This window comes from Odocoileus virginianus, chromosome 17, assembly GCF_023699985.2.
Source record: "Odocoileus virginianus isolate 20LAN1187 ecotype Illinois chromosome 17, Ovbor_1.2, whole genome shotgun sequence".
NCBI classification, from domain to species: Eukaryota; Metazoa; Chordata; class Mammalia; order Artiodactyla; family Cervidae; genus Odocoileus; species Odocoileus virginianus.
Window position 1 is genome coordinate 18222347 of NC_069690.1, and position 20378 is coordinate 18242724.

The following is a 20378-nucleotide window of genomic DNA, read 5'->3' on the forward strand; positions in this document are numbered from 1 at the left end:
GGGATAAAGATACACAATGCACAGTCCTCAGTGTCAAACCTTCAGGCCTTTCATGACTTTGTTTAGCCTTTGGCTAGTGACGCCCTTTCTCAGCAACTCCCTCAAGGCTCTGGTTAAGGGAACAGTCATGAATGGTGTCCCATCAGTCACATCAGTCCTTCAACACCTTGTTTTCCAGATGTCTTTCCACGCTGTACTTTCTACTGCTCCCAGCCCTTCACCTACGGGTGATGAGAAAGTCATTCTTATTTTTCAAAGAAGCCCTGTTAATTATGGTACAGGCCTGTGCATAGCCCATTCCCCACACCAATCTGACCCTGTCACATCCTCTCAGAGCCTGAGGAGCTCCTTCTCTCAACCTCAGAATATCTGTGTAACTTCCTCACTCCAGGCCCGGAAGGTCCGTGGAGCTGAGCCTCCTTCTGTCACAGCTGCCCTTGGCCCCTAGCCTGGTACCCCATGCCCAGCCCCATGCTGAAGGGGATGGGGAGAAGGAGGCAGGCCCAGAATTAGGCAAATTATATAAGTAGTCTTGTTCAGGCTTCAGAGACAAAGCAGAACAGGCCTCTGACCTTGCTCCTAAGCTGTCTGGACACTGCCCTGTGAGAGCCCTGACTGCTTGCTCTGAGTGCAAGACCTGTGGCACCATAGATAAGACAGTGGACAAATCTTGAAACTGTTGAGCCCTTGGAGGAGCCCAGGTCAACCAAGCCCCAGGCTTAACAATATTCTGAGTTTCATAAGGTAAAGCAACAGTATTAACATGAAACCAGAGCTGCAGTTTGCTCACAGATTGCTGATGATATCAGTTTGTGTCCTGGGATTGTAAGTGGGAACCCCAAACTGCAACCTTTGAACTCTCACCCATGGTGTGGACTTGCTGCCTGGGACCTTTTCCCAGCTGGGACTCCAGATGTGCTGTATCACAGGACTTGCCAGGGCTGTTTGAGTCTGGATGTCAAAGCCCAATTGGGTGATGTATCTTCTGGTGTTTCTATTTCTCTTTTCTTTTAATGTTAGTAAATTGAAACTAAGCTAGATACTTCTCTAAAAATATTGGTATTATTTATTTGTATATAATGAGTGGCTTATTTTGTTAACAAATCCTTTGAACCTGAGATGAAAGTGAAAACTTTCAGCAAAACACCCACGGACCACCGTCTTCTCCCCGCAGCCTCTGTCCTTCACAGGGATGATAGTAGGGTTCTCCAGGATGGACACAGGGTCAGCATCGCTAGGACTGTTCTTCCCTCAGGCGGAAATAGGCACTGGAAATTGTTGTCTCTCGGCCTCACTGCTGGGTGAACCACAATGCTGTCAGCTCAGGATGGTCCCCCCAGCATCCTCTGAGTACCCGCACATGGCTCACGGGATGGGAAGGGCTGGCCCTGCCAAGACCCCTGCGACCTGCAATAGCATCCAGGGCACCGTTAACCAGACTCTTCAGAGACAGGGAGAGATGGAGGCTCACGGTTAGGGAGGGAAGCAGGCCAGCCCAGAGGCAGAGTTCTGGGGCTGAACTTCGTACAAGATGACCCAGAGTTACAGAAACATCAATTTGTTCTGTTTACTACACCCACCCTCCTCTACTTCAGAAACCTCATTTGAGGTGACCTGGACATAATTAAACTTGTCATCAAAGTTGTAATTTGATCTCTTTCAGTTTTAAGGTGTTTGCTGGAAAGACCTTAAAGGCCTCAGCCTCTTAGGCGAGAAAGCAAAGGGCTCTCAAAGCTTCCTTGAAGCCCAGTGGTCAGGATTCTACGCTTGCACTGCAGAGTGCAAGGATTCGATCCCCGGTGGAGAAGCTAAAATCTTGCAAGTCAATCCACAAAAAAAAGAAACAAAAAACAGGATCTACAGGTAGAATGTCTATGAAGTGCCACTCTTGGGTGATGTACTGTCTGATTTCCCGCTCCCATAAGTTTGCTGTGGACCTTAAAACCAACTCGGGAAGGAACCATGGCTGCTCTGGTAGCTCTCTGCAATGGGCTAGGGAAGAGGAAGTTTATGCGTTTCCCAGCGGCTTTTGTCTGCCTCACCAATCCCAGGACTCGTGCAGTGCTGTGGAGAAGTTGTTCACAATATAAGCAGGTAACCAGCAGTGAGGACCTGCCTATTCCAATGGAAAATCCTTATAAGGAGCCTCTGAAAAAAATGTATCTTGTGTGAAAAACGTGTAGATTATAAGAATGTACAGCTTTTATCCCAGTTTATTTCTCCATTTACTGGATGCATTTATGGAAGGCACATAACAGGTCTTTGTGGGAAGAAACAAAAAGAAATCACAAAAGCAATTAAGAGAGCTCAAATATTGGAGTTTATGCCAGTTACATACAAGGATCCTGCCTATCTCAAAGACCCCAAAGTTTGTAACATCAAATATAGGGAGTAAATTATATAAAGTTATTACCAATAAACGTATTTTGCAATTAAAAAAAACAAAACAAAAAAACCAACTCTGGGGACAACATTGCCTTCTACTTCAACCCTCGGTTTGAAGATTACCTCAGCAGCTATGTGATCTGCAACACGAGGCAGGAAGGAAAATAGGGTAATGAGGAGAGGATTTGTGAGATGTCCTTCCAGAAGAGGGAGTAAGTTTGAGCTCTGCTTCCAGGCTGAAAGCTTGGAGTTCAAGGTGAATTGGAACTGTCCTCTCTTTGCTTCAACTACCTGTCCCTCAGCCCAATCAGACCCAGTGAACAGCCTTTAACTAGTCAGGTGAGAAATATCTTTGTACAGAGAACTATTTCCTTATAAGACTGCAGTCTCCTGACACACCTTCACCTGCATCTACAGGCACACCAATTACTTTTACCCCAGAAATAAGCACTAGATAAGTCACCGTGGTACTTTTTGGCCTCCTGGGTGTTCAGAGTTCAAGTTATTTCCATTCCTCTGTGTAGCCCTTCTTCCCCTCCAGGTCCCTGGGAACATTACTTTTTCTGTTACCTTGTTGCTGCCTTTATGCTGGTGTTATTAATGGCTTAGCCTTACAGGACCTTGCACATTGCTTTTGCAAGCAGAACACTGTTTCTGGCTTAGGGAGATGGAGGGGAGAATGTCTATCTGTGTCTGTGCTTCTCTGTGTGAACATGAACGTCCCCACCCCCTCATCATGCAATGTGATCTCACCTCTCCTCTGCTCCCCACCAACATTTCTTGGTATATTTCAGTATGCGTATTTCAGTAATACCCCAAGTTAGCCAGGACTAGAAAGATAAACCTACTGTGATAAACCAACAACCAGAAGAATTAAAAAGTCAAGAACTAAATCCACATAGAGATTGTGTTTGGATGCCCTTTGGGTCCCAAGCATGTTCCTGTAACTGGCACAGCTCTGAAGGCTGATGCCTGGACCTACAGGGAATAAACATGAAAACTAGACTCAGGTTTAAAGTTCTTGTAGCAGGCGTCTCAGAGACTCAGGTGTCCTCCCACCTGGCTGGGGACCCTTCCTGACATGTGCTCACATCTCGATAGGTGATGCTGTATGGGGACCTGTTAACCCAGTACAAACACCGCGTGCCCTTCAATGAAGTCAACACCATCTACATCAGAGGTGCCATGTCTGCAGAAGTTTCCAGGTCCGTCTGCCCACCCGATACCTGTCCCTGGGGCTGGGTTTGGGGTCCCATTCTTTGTGTCCAGGGTCTGCTGCATGAACCCAGAGATGTCAACCAGTCTCCTACCCAGGTGACTCGGGGATACGCCTCTAGCTCCCCTGTCCTGTCCTTGTGTCGCTGTCTCTATCTGGGACACCCGCTCAGTCTCCTGGACTCCTTGACCGCTTGTCTCTCTTTCTATCCCCACTCTCCTTAGGAGGCCGTGTGGTTGTAGAAAGAACCCGGGCTTGGGAATCAAACTGAATCCAGCTCAAATCCCCAGCTCTGCCATTCTCACCAGCTGGGGGGATCTTAGACAAGTGACTTCACCTCTCCCAGTCTCAGTTTCCTTACCTGTGGAAGGAGCATGGTCTCTGCTGTCCCATGGGTCTTTGTGTGAGTTCAGTGAGGCGATACATGTCAGGAGGCACAGAATAGCCTCTCTGGGCCCCACCTGAGTCTATCTGACCCTCCCAGTGTTTTCAAATTTTTGAATATCTACAGTTCAAAAAGGTCAGGAGGTCAGGAGCAGTTTGCAAGATGAAAGAGTTCTGGAGCTGCCTGGTGGTGGTGTTGGTTCCACAGCTATGGGAGTTGACTCTGTGCCATTAAACTGCACAGTTAAACATACTTAGATAATCAGTTTTATGTCATGTGCATTTCACCACCATTTAGGGGAAAAAAAGGTCAGGCAGATTGCTTCTTCCTCCTGAATATGGAGAGGGCCCAGGATAAAGGTTTCCTCCTGGGTGCTGGTCAGAATTTCTAGGCTGGCTGATTAAGCCTACATTCCTGGGGAAGATCAAAGCTATTGTTAGGTCTGATGTTAACCTAGGTTTGCTATCATGGGCTTTAGCAAAAGTGACACCATTTTGAGCCTATGGTTTTCTCTTTCACTATTCCCCACTTTGTAAGGGATTTGATTTAGGTCATACCTGAATGGTCTAGTGGTTTTCCCTACTTTCTTCAATTTAAGTCTGAATTTGGCAATAAGGAGTTCATGATCTGAGCCACAGTCAGCTCCCGGTCTTGTTTTGCTGACTGTATCAGCTTCTCCATCTTTGGCTGCAAAGAATATAATCAATCTGAATTCAGTGTTGACCATCTGGTGATGTCCATGTGTAGAGTCTTCTCTTGTGTTGTTGGAAGAGGGTGTTTGCTATGACCAGTGCGTTCTCTTGGTAAAACTCTATTAACCTTTGCCCTGCTTCATTCTGTACTCCAAGGCCAAATTTGCCTGTTACTCCAGGTGTTTCTTGACTTCCTACTTTTGCATTCCAGTCCCCTATAATGAAAAGGACATCTTTTTTGGGTGTTATTTCTAGAAGGTCTTGTAGGTCTTCATAGAGCTGTTCAACTTCAGCTTCTTCAGCATTACTGGTTGGGGCATAGACTTGGATTACCATGCCATTGAATGGATTGCCTTGGAAATGAATAGAGAGCATGCTGCCGTTTGTGAGACTGCATCTAAGTACTGCATTTCGGACTCTTTTGTTGACTATGATGGCTACTCCATTTCTTCTGAGGGATTCTTGCCCACAGTAGTAGATATAATGGTCATTGAGTTAAATTCACCCATTCCAGTCCATTTTAGTTCGCTGATTCCCAAAATGTTCACTCTCACCATCTCCTGTTTGACCACTTCCAATTTGCCTCAGTTCATGGACCTAACATTCCAGGTTCCTATGCAAAGTTGCTCTTTACAGCATCAGACCTTGTTTCCATCACCAGTCACACCTACAGCTGGGTGTTGTTTCTGCTTTGGCTCTGTCTCTTCATTCTTTCTGGAGTTATTTCTCCACTGATCTCTAGTAGCATATTGGTCACCTACCGATCCGGGGAGTTCATCTTTCAGTGTCCTATCCTTTTGCCTTTTCATACTGTTCATGGGTTTCTCAAGGCAAGAATACTTAGGTGGCTTGCCATTCCCTTCTCCAACGGATCACATTTTGTCAGAACTCTCCACCATGACCCATCCATCTTGGGTGGCCCTAGACACATGGCTTGTAGTTTCATTGAGTTAGACATGGCTGTGGTCCATGTGATTAGATTGGTTAGTTTTCTGTGATTGTGGTTTTCAGTCTGTCTGCCCTCTGACAGAGAAGGGTAAGAGGCTTATGGAAGCTTCCAGATGGGAGAGACTGACTGAGGAAGAAAATGGGTTTTGTTCTGATGGGCAGGGCCATGCTCAGTAAATCTTTAATCCAATTTTCTGTTGTTGGGTGGACTGTATTCCCTCCCTGCTACTTACCTAGGGCCTAACTATGGTGGAGGTAATGAAAATAATGGTGACCTCCTTCTAAAAATCCCATGCATATACTGCTAAATCAAATCCTTTATGATTATACAGTGAAAGTAAGAAATAGATTTAAGGGACTAGATCTGATAGACAGAGAGCCTGATGAACTAAGGACGGAGGTTCATGACATTGTACAGGAGACAGGGATCAAGACCATCCCCAAGAAAAAGAAATGCAAAAAAGCAAAATGGCTGTCTGAGGAGGCCTTACAAATAGCTGTGACAAGAAGAGAAGCAAAAAGCAAAGGAGAAAAGGAAAGACATTCCCATTTGAATGCAGAGTTCCAAAGAATAGCGAGGAGTGATAAGAAAGCCTTCCTCGGTGATCAGCACAAAGAAAGAGAGGAAAACAATAGAATGGGAAAGACAAGTGATATCCTCAAGAAAATTAGAGATACCAAGGGAACATTTCATGCAAAGAGGGCCTCGATAAAGGACAGAAATCAGGGGCTACAGTCCACGGGGTAATAAAGGACAGAAATGGTATGGACTTGACAGAAGCAGAAGATATTAAGAAGAGGTGGCAAGAGTACACAGAAGAACTGTACAAAAAACATCTTCATGACCCAGTTAATCACGATGGTGTGATCACTCACCTAGAGCCAGACATCCTGGAATGTGAAGTCAAGTGGGCCTTAAGAAGACTCACTATGAACAAAGCTAGTGGAGGTGATGGAATTCTAGTTGAGCTATTTCAAATCCTAAAAGATGATGTGAAAGTGCTGCTCCCAATATGCCAGAAAATTTGGAAAACTCAGCAGTGGCCACAGGACTGGAAAATGTCAGTCTTCATTCCAGTCCCTAAGAAAGGCAATGCCAAAGAACATTCAAACTACCACATAATTGCACTCATCTCACACACTAGTAAAGTAATGCTCAAAATTCTCCAAGCCAGGCCTCAACAATATGTGAACTATGAATTTCCAGATGTTCAAGCTGGTTTTAGAAAAGGCAGAGGAACCAGAGATCAAATTGCCAACATCCTCTGGATCATTGAAAAAGCAAGAGAGTTTCAGAAAAACATCTGTTTCTGCTTTATTGACTAAGCCAAAGCCTTTGACTGTGTGGATCACAATAAGCTGTGGAAAATTCTGAAAGAGATGGGCATACCAGACCACCTGACCTGCCTCTTGAGAAATCTGTATGCAGGTCAAGAATCAACAGTTAGAACTGGATATGGAACAAACAGACTGGTTCCAAATAGGAAAAGGAGTATGTCAAGGCTGTATATTGTCACCCTGCTTATTTAACTTATATGCAGAGTACAGCATGAGAAATGCTGGGCTGGATGAAGCACAAGCTGGAATCAAGATTGCTGGGAGAAATATCAATAACCTCAGATATGCAGATGACACCACCCTTATGGCAGAAAGTGAAGAACTAAACAGCCTCTTGATGAAAGTGAAAGTGGAAAGTGAAAAAGTTGGCTTAAAGCTCAACATTCAGAAAACGAAGGATCATGCCATCTGGTCCCATCACTTCATGGGAAAAAGATGGGGAAACAATGGAAACAGTGACAGACTTTATTTTCTTGGGCTCTAAAATCACTGCAGATGGTGACTGTAGCCATGAAATTAAAAGACGCTTACTCCTTAGAAGAAAATCTAGGACCAACTTAGACGGCATATTAAAAAGCAGAGACATTACTTTGCCAACAAAGATCCATCTAGTCAAGGCTATGGTATTTCCAATAGTCATGTATGGATGTGAGAGTTGGACTATAAAGAAAGCTGAGTGCTGAAGAATTGATGCTTTTGAACTGTGGTATTGGAGAAGACTCTTGAGAGTCCCTTGGACTGCAAAGAGATCCAATCAGTCCATCCTAAAGGAGATCAGTCCTGAGTGTTCATTGGAAGTACTGATGTTGAAGCTGAAATTCCAATACTTTGGCCACCTGATGCGAAGAGCTGACTCATTTGAAAAGACCCTGATGCTAGGAAAGATTGAAGGAGGGAGAAGAAGGGGATGACAGAAGATGAGACGGTTGGATGGCATCACCAGCTCAATGGACATGAGTTTGAGTAAGCTCTGGGAGTTGGTGATGGATAGGGAGCCCTGTTGTGCTGCAGTCCATGGGGTCACAAAGAATCGGACACAACTGAGCAACTGAACTGAACTGAATTGACTGATTCCCCACTTCTGAGCAAACTCTCAGCCTAACCAAGAGATGTAATCAGAATTTAATGTATTAGCATCACTCTCAGCTGCTGATCTACAGTCTGCACAGCTTTGTTCACCCTTGGTGTGATATTCAATGCTCATGAGGTATATGTTTAATCCTGTGACATTTGTAACAGAACAAGACCCAAGGAGGTTTCCTGGGACAACCCCACCCCACTTCCATGTCTGGTGGTAAAACTTTAGCCTCTTAGGCTTTTCTAAGTTTCAAGGAAAAAGTTTAATCAGCAAAGTGAGAAAATGCAGAAGCAAAGGAAAACAATCAAGCAAGACAAAATGATAATAGTTTAGCCATTAAACACAGTCAAGGACCTTTAGTTCCTCCTCAAGGGCTATAGATAATATTCTGAGCCAAATCCTTTGTGCTGTTTTGCATATATAGAAACCCCAACCACGTGGAAGGAGTTAAGTGCATGCTGCCCACAAGGACATAGAACCTGGAAGCTTGATGATGGTGATTCCTGTTTACCTCACAACCCACCAGTCTGAAGACATCCATGAGCTAATCACACATCCCACAACCCTCTCCCTCACCCTGGGTTTAAAACCCTTTCCCTGAAAGGCATCAGGGAGTTTGTGTGCTTTAAGCAATAGCTACCTGGATTCCTTGTTGGTGCCTCCAGTAAATGCTACACTGTCCTTCATCATAACCCAGTATTAGTAGATTGACTTTACTGAATGTAAATGAGCTCTTAGTGAGTGGAGGTAAATCTGATCTAGATAGTGATGGATAGATTGGAAACTTTGATGATAATTTCAATTGAAAAATTACCTTCTTTAGCAATGGATTGGGGAATACAGATAGGGCATTATCTTTCCAGATCAATACAGAAGAAAGGAAAGGAGAAGGAGAAAGGGTTTCATGTTTATTTAAAATATGAAGTCTTAATCCATTATCCCCACCAAAGGCAGCCTACCTGAATGTCAGCTACTGTTCTTCCTCATCCATTTGATTCGGAGGTTTCCAGCACTTGTCAGGAGCAGGTGGCAGGTGGGGTCATCTTCACTTGTGAGATGGGTACCCAAGGTTCAAAAGTTTGACTGCCATCTGGGCAGCTGAGAGGACCTGGTACAGTTCCTTCCAAGGAGATTAAAGGGCAGTGTTTGCTTTTGGTGATTCCAAGCAGATGGTAGAAGACAGTTGGGAACATTACTTTGTTGAGTCGTAGCCAGATGTTTGAAGAAACTAGAATTCAGGATCCAGTCTAGTTTGCAGGTATAAGACAAAACCTCAAAGACAATTAAGAGCACTAAAATCTAAGGTCTACAGAGGTGCAAGTATAATTATTCCATGAACAATCCACTTTCCCCAGCTTAGGAGTGGCTTCCAGAACACTCCTGCCCATTATTCCAACTCACATGTTCAGTTCAGTCAGTTCAGTCACTCAGTCGTGTCCAACTCTTTGCGACCCCATGGACTGCAGCACGCCAGGCTTCTCTGCCTGTCACCAACTCCTGGAGCTTGCTCAAACTCATGTCCATCAAGTTGGTGATGCCATCCAACCATCTTTTCCTCTGTCATCCCCTTCATCTGCCTTCAACCTTTCCCAGCATCAGGGTCTTTTCCAATGAGTCAGTTCTTTGCATCAGGTGGCCAAAGTATTGGAATTTCAGCTTCAGCATCAGTCCTTCCAATGAATATTGAGGACTTATTTCCTTTAGGATTGACTGGTTTCTCCTTGTAGTCCAAGGGAGTCTCAACTCACCTGGGTCCAGTACAAAGATGTAGGGCCTGAGAGGTATCATGAAGGAATGTGTCCCATGTTGCCTGTGACCCAAAGTACATGTGCAATGGAGAAAAGCAGATCACGGGAAAGACAGAATGATCTCTCTACTTTCTCTGTAGAGAACATGTCCAATCTTTATCACATGAAGAACCAGAGTGTGAGGCCAAAAAAAGAAAGTCTTATAGTGCCAAGATATTAATTAATAAAAATAGTATTTTCCCAGATTTTTGTGATGTTTAGGGTATTTGTCAACAGCTTTGGCTTGAATATGGTGCCCTGCCATCCACCCAATTCACATGACCATTGTCACCCATTTTGGCCCCCAGTGGTTTTTATTTATGGAAGTAGTAATGTTTTTCATCCATGGTCATGACACAGGGTTTCTTTAAAAAAAAAAAATGCCTATAATAAGTTGTTTAAAGGAAATTGGGAAGTAAGGCTGCTTGGTCCCAAGGGAGTCACACAAAGCCTGAAAGCAGAAATAGCTGCCGATAAGACACAGATTCTTCCCCAAAGGAGGAAATGTAACCAGCTCGTGACACTGAGGGTGCTGCATCCCTTGGGGATACAAGTTCTTCTACTCCTTACCCCTAACCCTCCCATCCAAGGAAAGGACACCTCCAACCCTTCACAACCCAGCCCAAGGGCAACCTCCTCTCTGAATTTTCTCAGGGCCTTGCAGATCAGATACTGGAGGGCAAAGACAGAATATATGGGGTACTTGCTTTCTGTCAGGCATCAATTAAGTGCCTTAGAAGCTTTAGCTCATTCAGTGCTCACAGCAGTCATATAGAATAAGGCCTGTGATTAGCTGCTTCTCACAGAAGAGCAAATACTGAGGCTTAGAGAGTGTTGTTATTTAATTACTAATGGCGTTCGACTCTTGGGACCCCATGGACTGTAGCCCGCCAGGCTCCCCTGTCCCTGGGATTCCCAGGCAAGAATCCTGGAACACGTCCAGGTCTTCAGGTGATCTTCCTGACCCAGAGATGGAACCTGAGTGCCCTGTTTGGCAGGCAGATTCTTTACACTGAGCCACTTGGGAAACCTTTAGAGAGATGTAGGGGAGCAAAGTTTGTCACCCCCTAAAATATGTGCTTTTGCTTTGCCATGAGGATTCGTTTAAACTGATTTTTTTTTTTTTTTTTTTTTTTTGGCCTCTGGGCAAGCAGGATCTTAGTTCCCCTGACCAGGACTCAAACCCTTGACCCTGCAGTGGAAGCTCAGAAACACACAGCCTTAGCCACGGGAAAACCAGGGAAGTCCCCAGGCTGATTCTTTTTCAGAAATGGAAGACCTGAAGTTTTCTTGCTGTTGTTTAGTCACTCAGTTGTGTCCGACTCTTTGTGACCTCAAGGATCGCAGCATGCCAGACTTCCCTGTCCTTCACCACCTCCAAGAGCTTGCTCAAACTCATGTCCATTGAGTTGGTGATGCCATCCGACTCTCTCATCCTCTGTTATCCCCTTCTCCTCCTACCACTCAATGCCAGAAAGAATGTAGATAAAGGGCCTGTTCCAGAAATAGAGCCATGACCAGTGATATTTATGGAAGAACATGAGCGAAGTGTGGTGGGGGAACCTGGAAGGGCCTCGAGATTGGAGTCAACTCTGTGCCCAGCAAGCACTTATTTACCAAACATTTGTTTTTCTGTGCATAGCCTTCCTCCTCACCGAAGTCCCAAAACATTACCCTCAACATCCTCTTGTGTCTTTAGCTGAAAGTGGCATTTAAGGTGAGGGCTTTGACTATTTTGTTAGGTTAGTTCTCCTGCATCTCTCCCTTGTATATGTGTTATTAAACCCTTGTTGGATTCTTCTCCTGTTAATCTGTCTCATGTCAATTCATTTCTTAGACCAGCCAGAAGAAGCTAGTCAGGTACAGGAAATTTTCTTCCTTCCCCAAACATCCATGTTGTGTCATAATTCCCTTCCCCCTTTTAATTTCTTTTTTTTCTGGCTGTACTGCACATAGTGTGAGATCTTAGTCTCCTGACCAAGGATTAAACTCAGGCCCTTGGCAGTAAATGCGCAGAGTCCTAACCACTTGCCCAGCAAATAATTCCCAGAATTTCCTTCCTTTTCAAGGCTGAATGATATCTCATTGTATGTACAGACCACATTTTGCTTATCTAGTCATCCATGATAGACATTTGGGTTGCTTCTATCTCTTGGCTGCTATAAATAATACCATGAACACGGGTGTACATATATCTCTTCAAGTCCCTGCTTTCAGTTTTTCAGGGTATATACCCAGAAGTGGAGTTTTGGGATCATACGGGAATTCTATGTTTAGCTTTCAGAGGAATCTTCATACTGTTTGTTGATGTCTGTCTCAGCCTATGTACAGTGATGCTAACCGTTCAGGAATACCTGGGGCCCTCACAGGGGCCGGTACCACTGGTGGGAGTGCCCAAAGGCATTTCCCCAGCTGGAGGCAAAGTTGTGGCTGGACAGGACCTTGGAGTTCTTCTTATGGTTGCGCGACACAGATTAGCAATGATCATCAGGGGGCTCAAGGCTGGTTCCTTCCAGGCCCTGAGGGCCAACAGCGATGATGGCCAGTGGAGGGGAGACGGAGAGAGCACGGACCTGGAGTTCTGCCTTTATTGGGACCCAAGGGTGGGGCTCCTTGGACCCCAGATAATAACCGAATATCAGTAACCTCAAATATGCAGATAACACCAATCTTAAGGCAGGAAGTGAAGAGGAACTAAAGAGCCTCTTGATGAACGTGAAAGAGGAGAGTGAAAAAGTTGGCTTAAAACTCAACATTCAGAAAACGAAGATCATCACATCTGGTCCCATCACTTCATGGAAAATAGAGGGGGAAACAATGACAGTGACAGATTTTCTTTTCTTGAGCTCCCAAATCACTGCAGATGGTGACTGCAGCCATGAAATTAAAAGATGCTTGCTCCTTGGAAGAAAAGCTAGGACAAACCTAGACAGCATATTTAAAAGCAGAGACATTACTTTGCTGACAAAGGTCTGCATAGTCAAAGCTATGGTTTTTCCAGTAGTCACGTATGGATGTAAGAGTTGGACTACAAAGAAAACTGAGCACTGAAGAATTGCTGCTTCTGAACTGTGGTGTTGGAGAAGACTCTTGAGAGTCCCTTGGACTGCAAGGAGATCAAACCAGTCAATCCTAAAGGAAATCAGTCCTAAATTGAAGGCAAGAGGAGAAGGGGATGACAGAGGATGAGATGGTTGGATGGCATCACTGAGTCAATGGACAAGAGTTTGAGCAAGCTCCAGGAGTTGGTGATGGACAGGGAAGCCTGTCCAGCTGCAGTCCGTGGGGTTGCAAAAAGTCGGACTGAGTGACTGAACTGAACTGAGCTGAATTGAAGGGTGGGGTGCTTAGGCAGGAGCCAGGGGGCGGGAAGAGAAATTCAGGTTCTCTCACATGATTATCTAGGTTCTCCAAGGTTTTCTAGAAACCAGAACTTCATGGACTGGGCTGGCCTGGCGCCTTGCATTGAAGCTGTCTCCAGCTGGAGATGTGTTTATTCAAGATGTGTGTTTGAAAAGGATGCTTTAGCAAAGAGAAGCTTAATGCCACGCCCTTAGGATCAGGCACATGCACTGCATTCCCCGTCACAGCCTCACCATTTAACATTCTCAGAGCTGGGCTACTGGATGAGATTTTATGTTGTAAACAGCTGTGTCACCACCATCTGGACCAAGCTCCAGACATTTTCAGCACCCAGATAACTCCTTCAGGTCTCTCCTAGTTGGCCCCCACAATGAGTAATCACTTTTCTGATCAGTCGTTGGATTTTATGTAATCAAAATGCTCCCAGCCTGTGCTCAGCTGTGTCTGGCTCATGTGCTCAACTGTGAGGCTCATTGATGACCTTGCCTGTGTCTTCAGTCCCTTTTTATTGCAGAGGGGTAGTACATTGTAGGTATATTACCGTTCATTTTTCCTTTCTCCAACTTGTAAACAGTTGTGTGCTTCCAGTGCAAGGTTATGATGAGTGAAGCTGTTATGCACATGTGCATATGTTCTCATCTCTCTTGGGTAAATATCTAGGAGCAGAAGAGCCAGGACACAGGAGAGGTAGAGGTTTGACTTTATTATGACCCACCAACATGTCTTCAACACTGTTGTGTTTTACACTCCAATCTGCAGTGAATGAGTTCCAGTTGCTATGTATCCCAGTCAATGAGGAAATGGTCCCTGCTTCCCTGGCGTTGAAGAGGATTGCAAAAAATGTGTCCTTCTTTTCCTCTTTTTGCTCCAGCTGTGTCTTCTGCCTCTTAAATCCTTTTGAATTCTGGTTGATCCAGGAATCTACTGGGGATGGAGGGTGGATAGAGGAGGCAAGTGGGCTCAGTCTATAGGAACATCTCAAAGAAGTCAGTCTTTGCAAATTCTGGGGCACCCAGGTAAGTGCAAGAAGAGAGAGGTGCAGACCCATAATTGGACCTGGGACACTGGCTCCCCGTCAGTGCCTGTAGGATGTCAGCTGCCTGTCCAGGCTGGACCCTAGGGCCCTGTCTCCAGCACACGATGGGAGCCACTTGACATCACGTAAGTCTATTGTTATTGTGTCTTTCCTCCCCACCCTGCATCCTTACCCAGCTGATCCTGAGTCTCTGTTTCAGTCAATCACTTCCTTTAACAAGGTGCTGTTGCCCATTAAAAAGAGTTTATTCAATACATTGCACCCACCTTCATGCCACTTGAAATCTTGTATTATGTCTGAGACCTCTCTGCTCCCCATTCTAAAGCCCAGATTCAAGAGAGAGAGAAGGGAGAAATTTATAGAGAGGAGGGATCAGAAGCTCCTGGGGCATCATTGTACACAAGGATAAGGGAACCTCCATTACGAGGTTTTCTATTTGCAAGACATTTCTTTCTATATGATAATGTTTATATGTGAGGAGTAGAATTTTAAAGGGGAAGAAGACCACTTTAAGAACCAAAGTAGCCTCATATGGCTCAGGCTGCCACTAGTGAGCTGTGTGACCTTGGGCATGACCCATAGAGTCTCTGAGCCTCAGTTCCCCTGTCTGCAAAATGGGTATAACCAGGCCTTCCCAGCAGCACCGCCATCCCATACACAGGCAGGTCCCATCACTTGGACTTGTTGTCTGGACATTCATGACACAGCCACACGCTCAGGGGCAGTGTCTTCTAGAAGCTCGCTGTGGTGTGCATGTGGTGAGGATCTCTGAACGTACATGAGCCTCTATGAGCTATCTGGTCTCAGATCAGAGAGCAGGAGAGCAGAGAGAAAGGGTCCTGGGTGAGGAGCACCCACTTCCACCCTCAGCCCTCCTCCCTACCTTTCTCCTCTTCTCTAAACCCACATTATCTTTTTCTTGACTCCTCCCCATTGAATAACTGCTAAGTTATTTTGAATTCTGTATCTTGTTAAGTCCTCTCCAGTGCGGGGCCTGATCACTCAGCATGCAGAGTGGCAGTGGGCACAGAGGTGGTAGAGAGATGACCTTCGTTGACACCCAGGCTGCCTATGTAAATCCAGTGAGTTCTGGGGCTGGGGGCAGCCTCAGTGGGTGGGAAGCAGCTCTGGGGCTCTGAGGAAACACCTCCTGCTGGTGACCAGGGGTTGGGGGAGGGTGGCGTCCCAAAGAAAACACAAGGACAGATACACCAGGTATGGCAACCTTACACAACTTCTGCTCCACCCCCATCTCCCAGGGGTCACTCTGGGTTGGCGTGGGTGAGCATCCCCAGGTTTTGTGCATCTGACACATGTTTACTGCCTCTCCAGGTGCCTCTCCTGTTCTAGGTGCTCAGAGGAGCAAGAAGGACCTATGTAACAACTAGGAAGGAGATGCTCTTTTTTTTTATTGTTTTGCATGAAGGGAGAGGTAAACAGAGCCTCTGGGAGGGTAACAACTCACCATGGCAGCAAAAGGTACTTACCTTGAAGAAGTCCTCCCTGAGTTCAGTCACTTAATAACTGGGTGACCTCAAGCAAATAACTTTCCCTCTCTGGGCCTCAGTTTCTGTATCTGTATAATGGGGATAATCCTCCAGTCACCGCCCTGGGCTGGGGGGATGATAAGTGACTTAGTCCATTAAGAGAACTTGAATGGTGTCTGCCCCACTGTGGATGCCACGGAGGTGTTTAGAATTGCTAGGAGTCTGCGGGCAGCAGGGAAGGCCTCCTGAGGAGGTGTCTGCCTGCTGAGGGGTGAGAGAGCAAGGCAGGGCAGGTCAAGGGTGTCTGAGTCAGGGGAGCAGGTGTCCCTGCACTGTGGGGCACAAATGGCTGCCTGTTTGCTTCCTTTGTGGAGGCACTGTGCTAGGCAGCCTTGTTTAAAACAGGGTTCCCCAAACCCCAGCCCACAGACTGGTATTGGTCTCTGGCCTGTTAGGAACCAGGCTGCACGGCAGGACTTGGGTGGCAAGAGGGTTAGCGGAGCTTCATCTGTATTTACAGCCCCTCCCCATCACTCGCATCCCCACGTCCTTGGAAAAACTGTCTCCCATGATACCAGAGCCTGCTACCAAAGGTTGGGGACAGCTGGTTTAAATCCTTATCATCCCCATATCGTATACATAAGACTGAGTTTTATAGAGGTAGAGGCCACTTGTCAAAGGTCCCTAGATGGCAAGTGGCTGAGGAACGAGGTGCCCACAGAGAGAGCCCTGGGGGGGAGGAGGCGGGCAGGCGGGCAGCCGCCTGGGTCCTGGGAGGTTTCTGTGCTCCCTGTGGCCTGGCCCGGCCCTGCAGTGGGAGCCTCTCCCGGCCTCAGCTTCCTGAGAGGCTGGACAGGTGGGCTGATGGAGCCCTTCACAGGCGTGGGGGTGGATGGGGGGCAGCAAGTGCTGGGGGGCTGCTGAAGCTCACACTTAAGCCCACAGAGAGAAGGATGCGGGCCCACTGACCACTGAGCTCTCCCTGCAGCCCCTGTCCTTCACAGGGATGATAGTAGGGGGTCTCCAGCATGGACATAAGGTCACCATCATCGGAACCTTTCTTCGCTCAGATGAAAACAGGTACCGCAAATTGTTGTGTCTCTCAGCCTCACCCCTGAGGGAGCCACGGTGCTGTCAGCTCAGGAGGGTCCACCCAGCATCCTCTGAGCACTCAGATCCAGCTCAGTGGAAGGCCCAGCCCTGCCAGCAATGCTCGGCACCCCTGCCACCTGTCCACAGCATCCAGGGCACCACTAAGGAGACTCCCCAGAGACAGGGGGTGATGGAGGCTCATGGTCTAGGGAGGGAAGCAGGCCAGCCCAGAGAAAGAAGTTCTAGGACTGAACTTCATATATGACGGCCCAGCACTGCGGATACATCAACCTCCTTCCTTCCTACAGCTGCCCCCATTGACTTTGAAAACCTCATGTGGGCTGATGTGGAAACACTTAAACTTGCCTCTAAGTTCTAATTTGATCTCTTTCAGTTTCAAGATCATTTTTGGAAAATGCTAAGTCAATTCAAAATATTAGTATCTCAGCTCTGTTTCCCATCTCCCTCCTTCCCAAGGTGGGCTGTTCGGGAACAGAGAAGAACTTGCACATATTCTCAGAGGTGGGAGGGGTCCTCGGGTGTTCACAGGAACTCTGCTGAGCTCTGGGTGGCTGGGAGGCCTGGGACCTGTGCCTAGTTTGGGTGGGGTCCACCTGCGCTGCACCGTGAGGTCCACAGTGCCCATGGGAGCCCATCTAGACATGTGGCCTATCACAGAAGCCTCTCTGTGCGATTTCAGCTGGCTTCTGCCCTCACTGGTCCTTTCATCACCTTGCACGGGGTCCGGGACCTTCTGGATCCTTCCAGGCCCCTCCCCCACAGCCCTACCTCTGCATCTGGGTTCTGGATGACTTCTGCCACTGCCTCCCCTGCCCGCTGACATGGCCACACTGACCATGGGACCCTGAGAGCCCTGAGTGCACCAGGGGACTCGGAGGGAAGTGAGGCACCCAGTTCCCCAGAAACCCAGCCAGCAGGGGAATCCAGCACCTTGACTCTGAACTCCCATCCCTCTCTCTCCCTCTTCCTCTGCTGACCCTTCCTCCCAGCACAGGAGCACTTTCTACTCCCACTCTGTCTAGTAGAGCCTATCTCCACCTCTGAGGGTCCCCCTTCCGATGGGAGCTGCTGTTCTCTCTTTCCCTGGGGCGGAATTTTCAAAGAAACACAGCAATGAAGCTGGGGGACTGCAAAGGGAAAACTACCCACAGAGATATTTCAGAAACACTCTTCATTTTAAGAGAAGAAGGATTTTCTTGTTCTAGGATCACCAAGAGCTCCCTTTCCTTTTGGTGTTTCCAGAGGGAGCAGCTAGGCTCAGCTTTCAGCTGCACCCATGGGGCCTGCTGGTTGAGGGCTTACAGAGTGCCCCAGTGTTGAGGACAGCATCCAGAACTCGCCCCCTTAAGTGAGAAAGCAAACAGGTTCTCAGGATTTCCCTGGGGGTCCAGTGATTAAGACTCCATGCTCCCAGTGGAGAGGGCGCAGGTTCCATCCCTGAATGGGAAACTAAGATCTTGCAAGCCAAGCCACAAAAAATAAAAACCGAAACCAAACACAGGATCTGCAGGTAGAATGTCCATCAAGGGCCACCCATGGGTGTGGTCCAGCACCTAGCTCTGTGGGGATGACGTGGGGGTGAGGCATGCTGTCTGACTTCCGCGTGTTAGCTAGAGAGCCTGAGTGACCCCAGGAAGCTGCAAAACATACAGGTGCTGAGTTCAGGCAAGGTGGTGGGAGTCAGACCCTTACTCACTGGAGAAGCTCAGATTGGAAGGGCTTGATTTGGGATCATGAGCAAGCACTGACTGGGAAAAGGCAAAACAAACATTTATTGTGCTCTCTCCCTGATAGCTCCGCAAATAAAGGTTACGCCTGCAATGTGCGAGACGCAAGAGACACGGGTTCCTTCCCTTGCTTGGGGAGAGCCCCTGGAGGAGGAAATGGCAACTCACTCCAGTATTCTTGCCTGAAAACTCCCATGGACAGAGAAGCCCGGCAGGCCACAGTCCAAAGGATCTCAGAGTTGGACACGACTGATCGACTATGCGTGCTTGGTGAGTCAGGCCCCTTGGAAGCTCCTTGTGTTCAGTCTTCTTACACTCATGGCTGTACTCAGAGAAAAGTGAGACATGAGGAGCTTCCTCAGGGGAGAGTTTAGAGCAAGAGTTACTTGCTTGGGAGCATACTTGGGCTGCCTCAGTCATCATTCCCGAAGGAAGGCAGTCACCCCCTTTCTGGGTGGACCTAGCAAGGTCATTGCAAATGACAAACAGGGCAGATCTGGGGTCAGGGTCCAGCCTGCTGACCTCACTCAGGTCAGGTGGACACACGACAGCCTCTACTGATGGCCAGACACACACTCTGAGATCCCAGTGCCTGGAGACCTAGTGTTTATTATGTCCCCTTTAGACACCATCTCTGTACATGTCCCATCAGTGCACCTGTTCTTTCCATTTGCCCTCTTCTTTTCCAACGGAGCAGACCTGGGCTGGCCTCCAGTGAACCGCCACTTGTCCCCAAAGACTCTCATATCCCAGCACATTTCTCCACTTCCATCTTGGACACAAATTTCTTTACCCATTCCCTCCTTATTTTTAGAAAATCACACTCTTAGGGCAAACTGTGGTAACTACACCAAAACACACTAAATGCAAATTAGGTAGACAAAAGTGATGGCAACAAGCTAGGCATGGTACCAACCAGCCACAGAGATTGCTTGCAGGTTCCCAGATGGATGTCAGTCAGTCAAAGTGTGAGCACCTCCTGTTCCCACCCTTGGCAGTAAGCCAGCACACTGTCTGATTTCCCACCATCTAGGTTTGCTGTGGACTTTCAAACCAGCAACAATGTCGTCCACTTCAACCCTCAGTTTAAACGTGACAGGTATGTGGTCTGCAACACAAGGCAAGAAGGAAAATGGGGGACTGAGGAGAGGATCTGGGAGGTTCCTTTCCAGAGGGGAGGTCCGTTTGAGCTCTGCTTCCACGTACAGAGCTCGGAGTTCAAGGTGAGTTGGAACTCTCCTCCTCCCTTCAGCTGCCTCTCCCCCAGCTCAGTCAGGCCCATTGAGCAGTCTTTAAATAGTCACGTGGGCAACACCTTTGTACAGAAAAGAGGACCATCTCCTTGTAAGGCTGCAGTCCGCTTACACATCTTCACCTGCATCTACAGGTACACCTGTTCCTTCTTTTACTCTCATCATAGTGCTTTTTGGCCTCTTGAGTCTTTAATGTCCAAACAATTTCCATTTCTCTGCTGTAGCCCTTCTTCCACTCCAGGTCCCTGGGAACATTTGTTTTTCTGTTACAGTGTTGCTTAGTTCTTTAGGGCATTGCACATTGCTTTTGCAAGCAGAGTGGTGTCTCTGGGCTTGGAGAGATGGGAGGGGAGCTGGCCACTTGTCTCTTGTCATTCTCCATCCCCCACCCTGGTTAGGTGGCCGTGTGGTTCTAGAAAGAACCCAGGCTTGGAAATAAAACTGAATCCAATTTGAATCCCCAGTTCTGCCATTCTCATCGGCTGGGAGATCTTAGAAATGACTTCACTTCTCCCAGCCTCATTTCCTCACCTGTGGAAGGAGCATGGTCTGCTGTCCCAGGGGTTTTTG

General features: G+C 47.2%; 1 pseudogene; it reads left to right on the forward strand.

The window, feature by feature from the left end:
- The first annotated feature begins 1962 nt into the window (after nt 1-1962).
- LOC110142749 (small ribosomal subunit protein bS18m pseudogene) lies at nt 1963-2420 on the forward strand (annotated as a pseudogene).
- The last annotated feature ends 17958 nt before the right edge of the window (nt 2421-20378 follow it).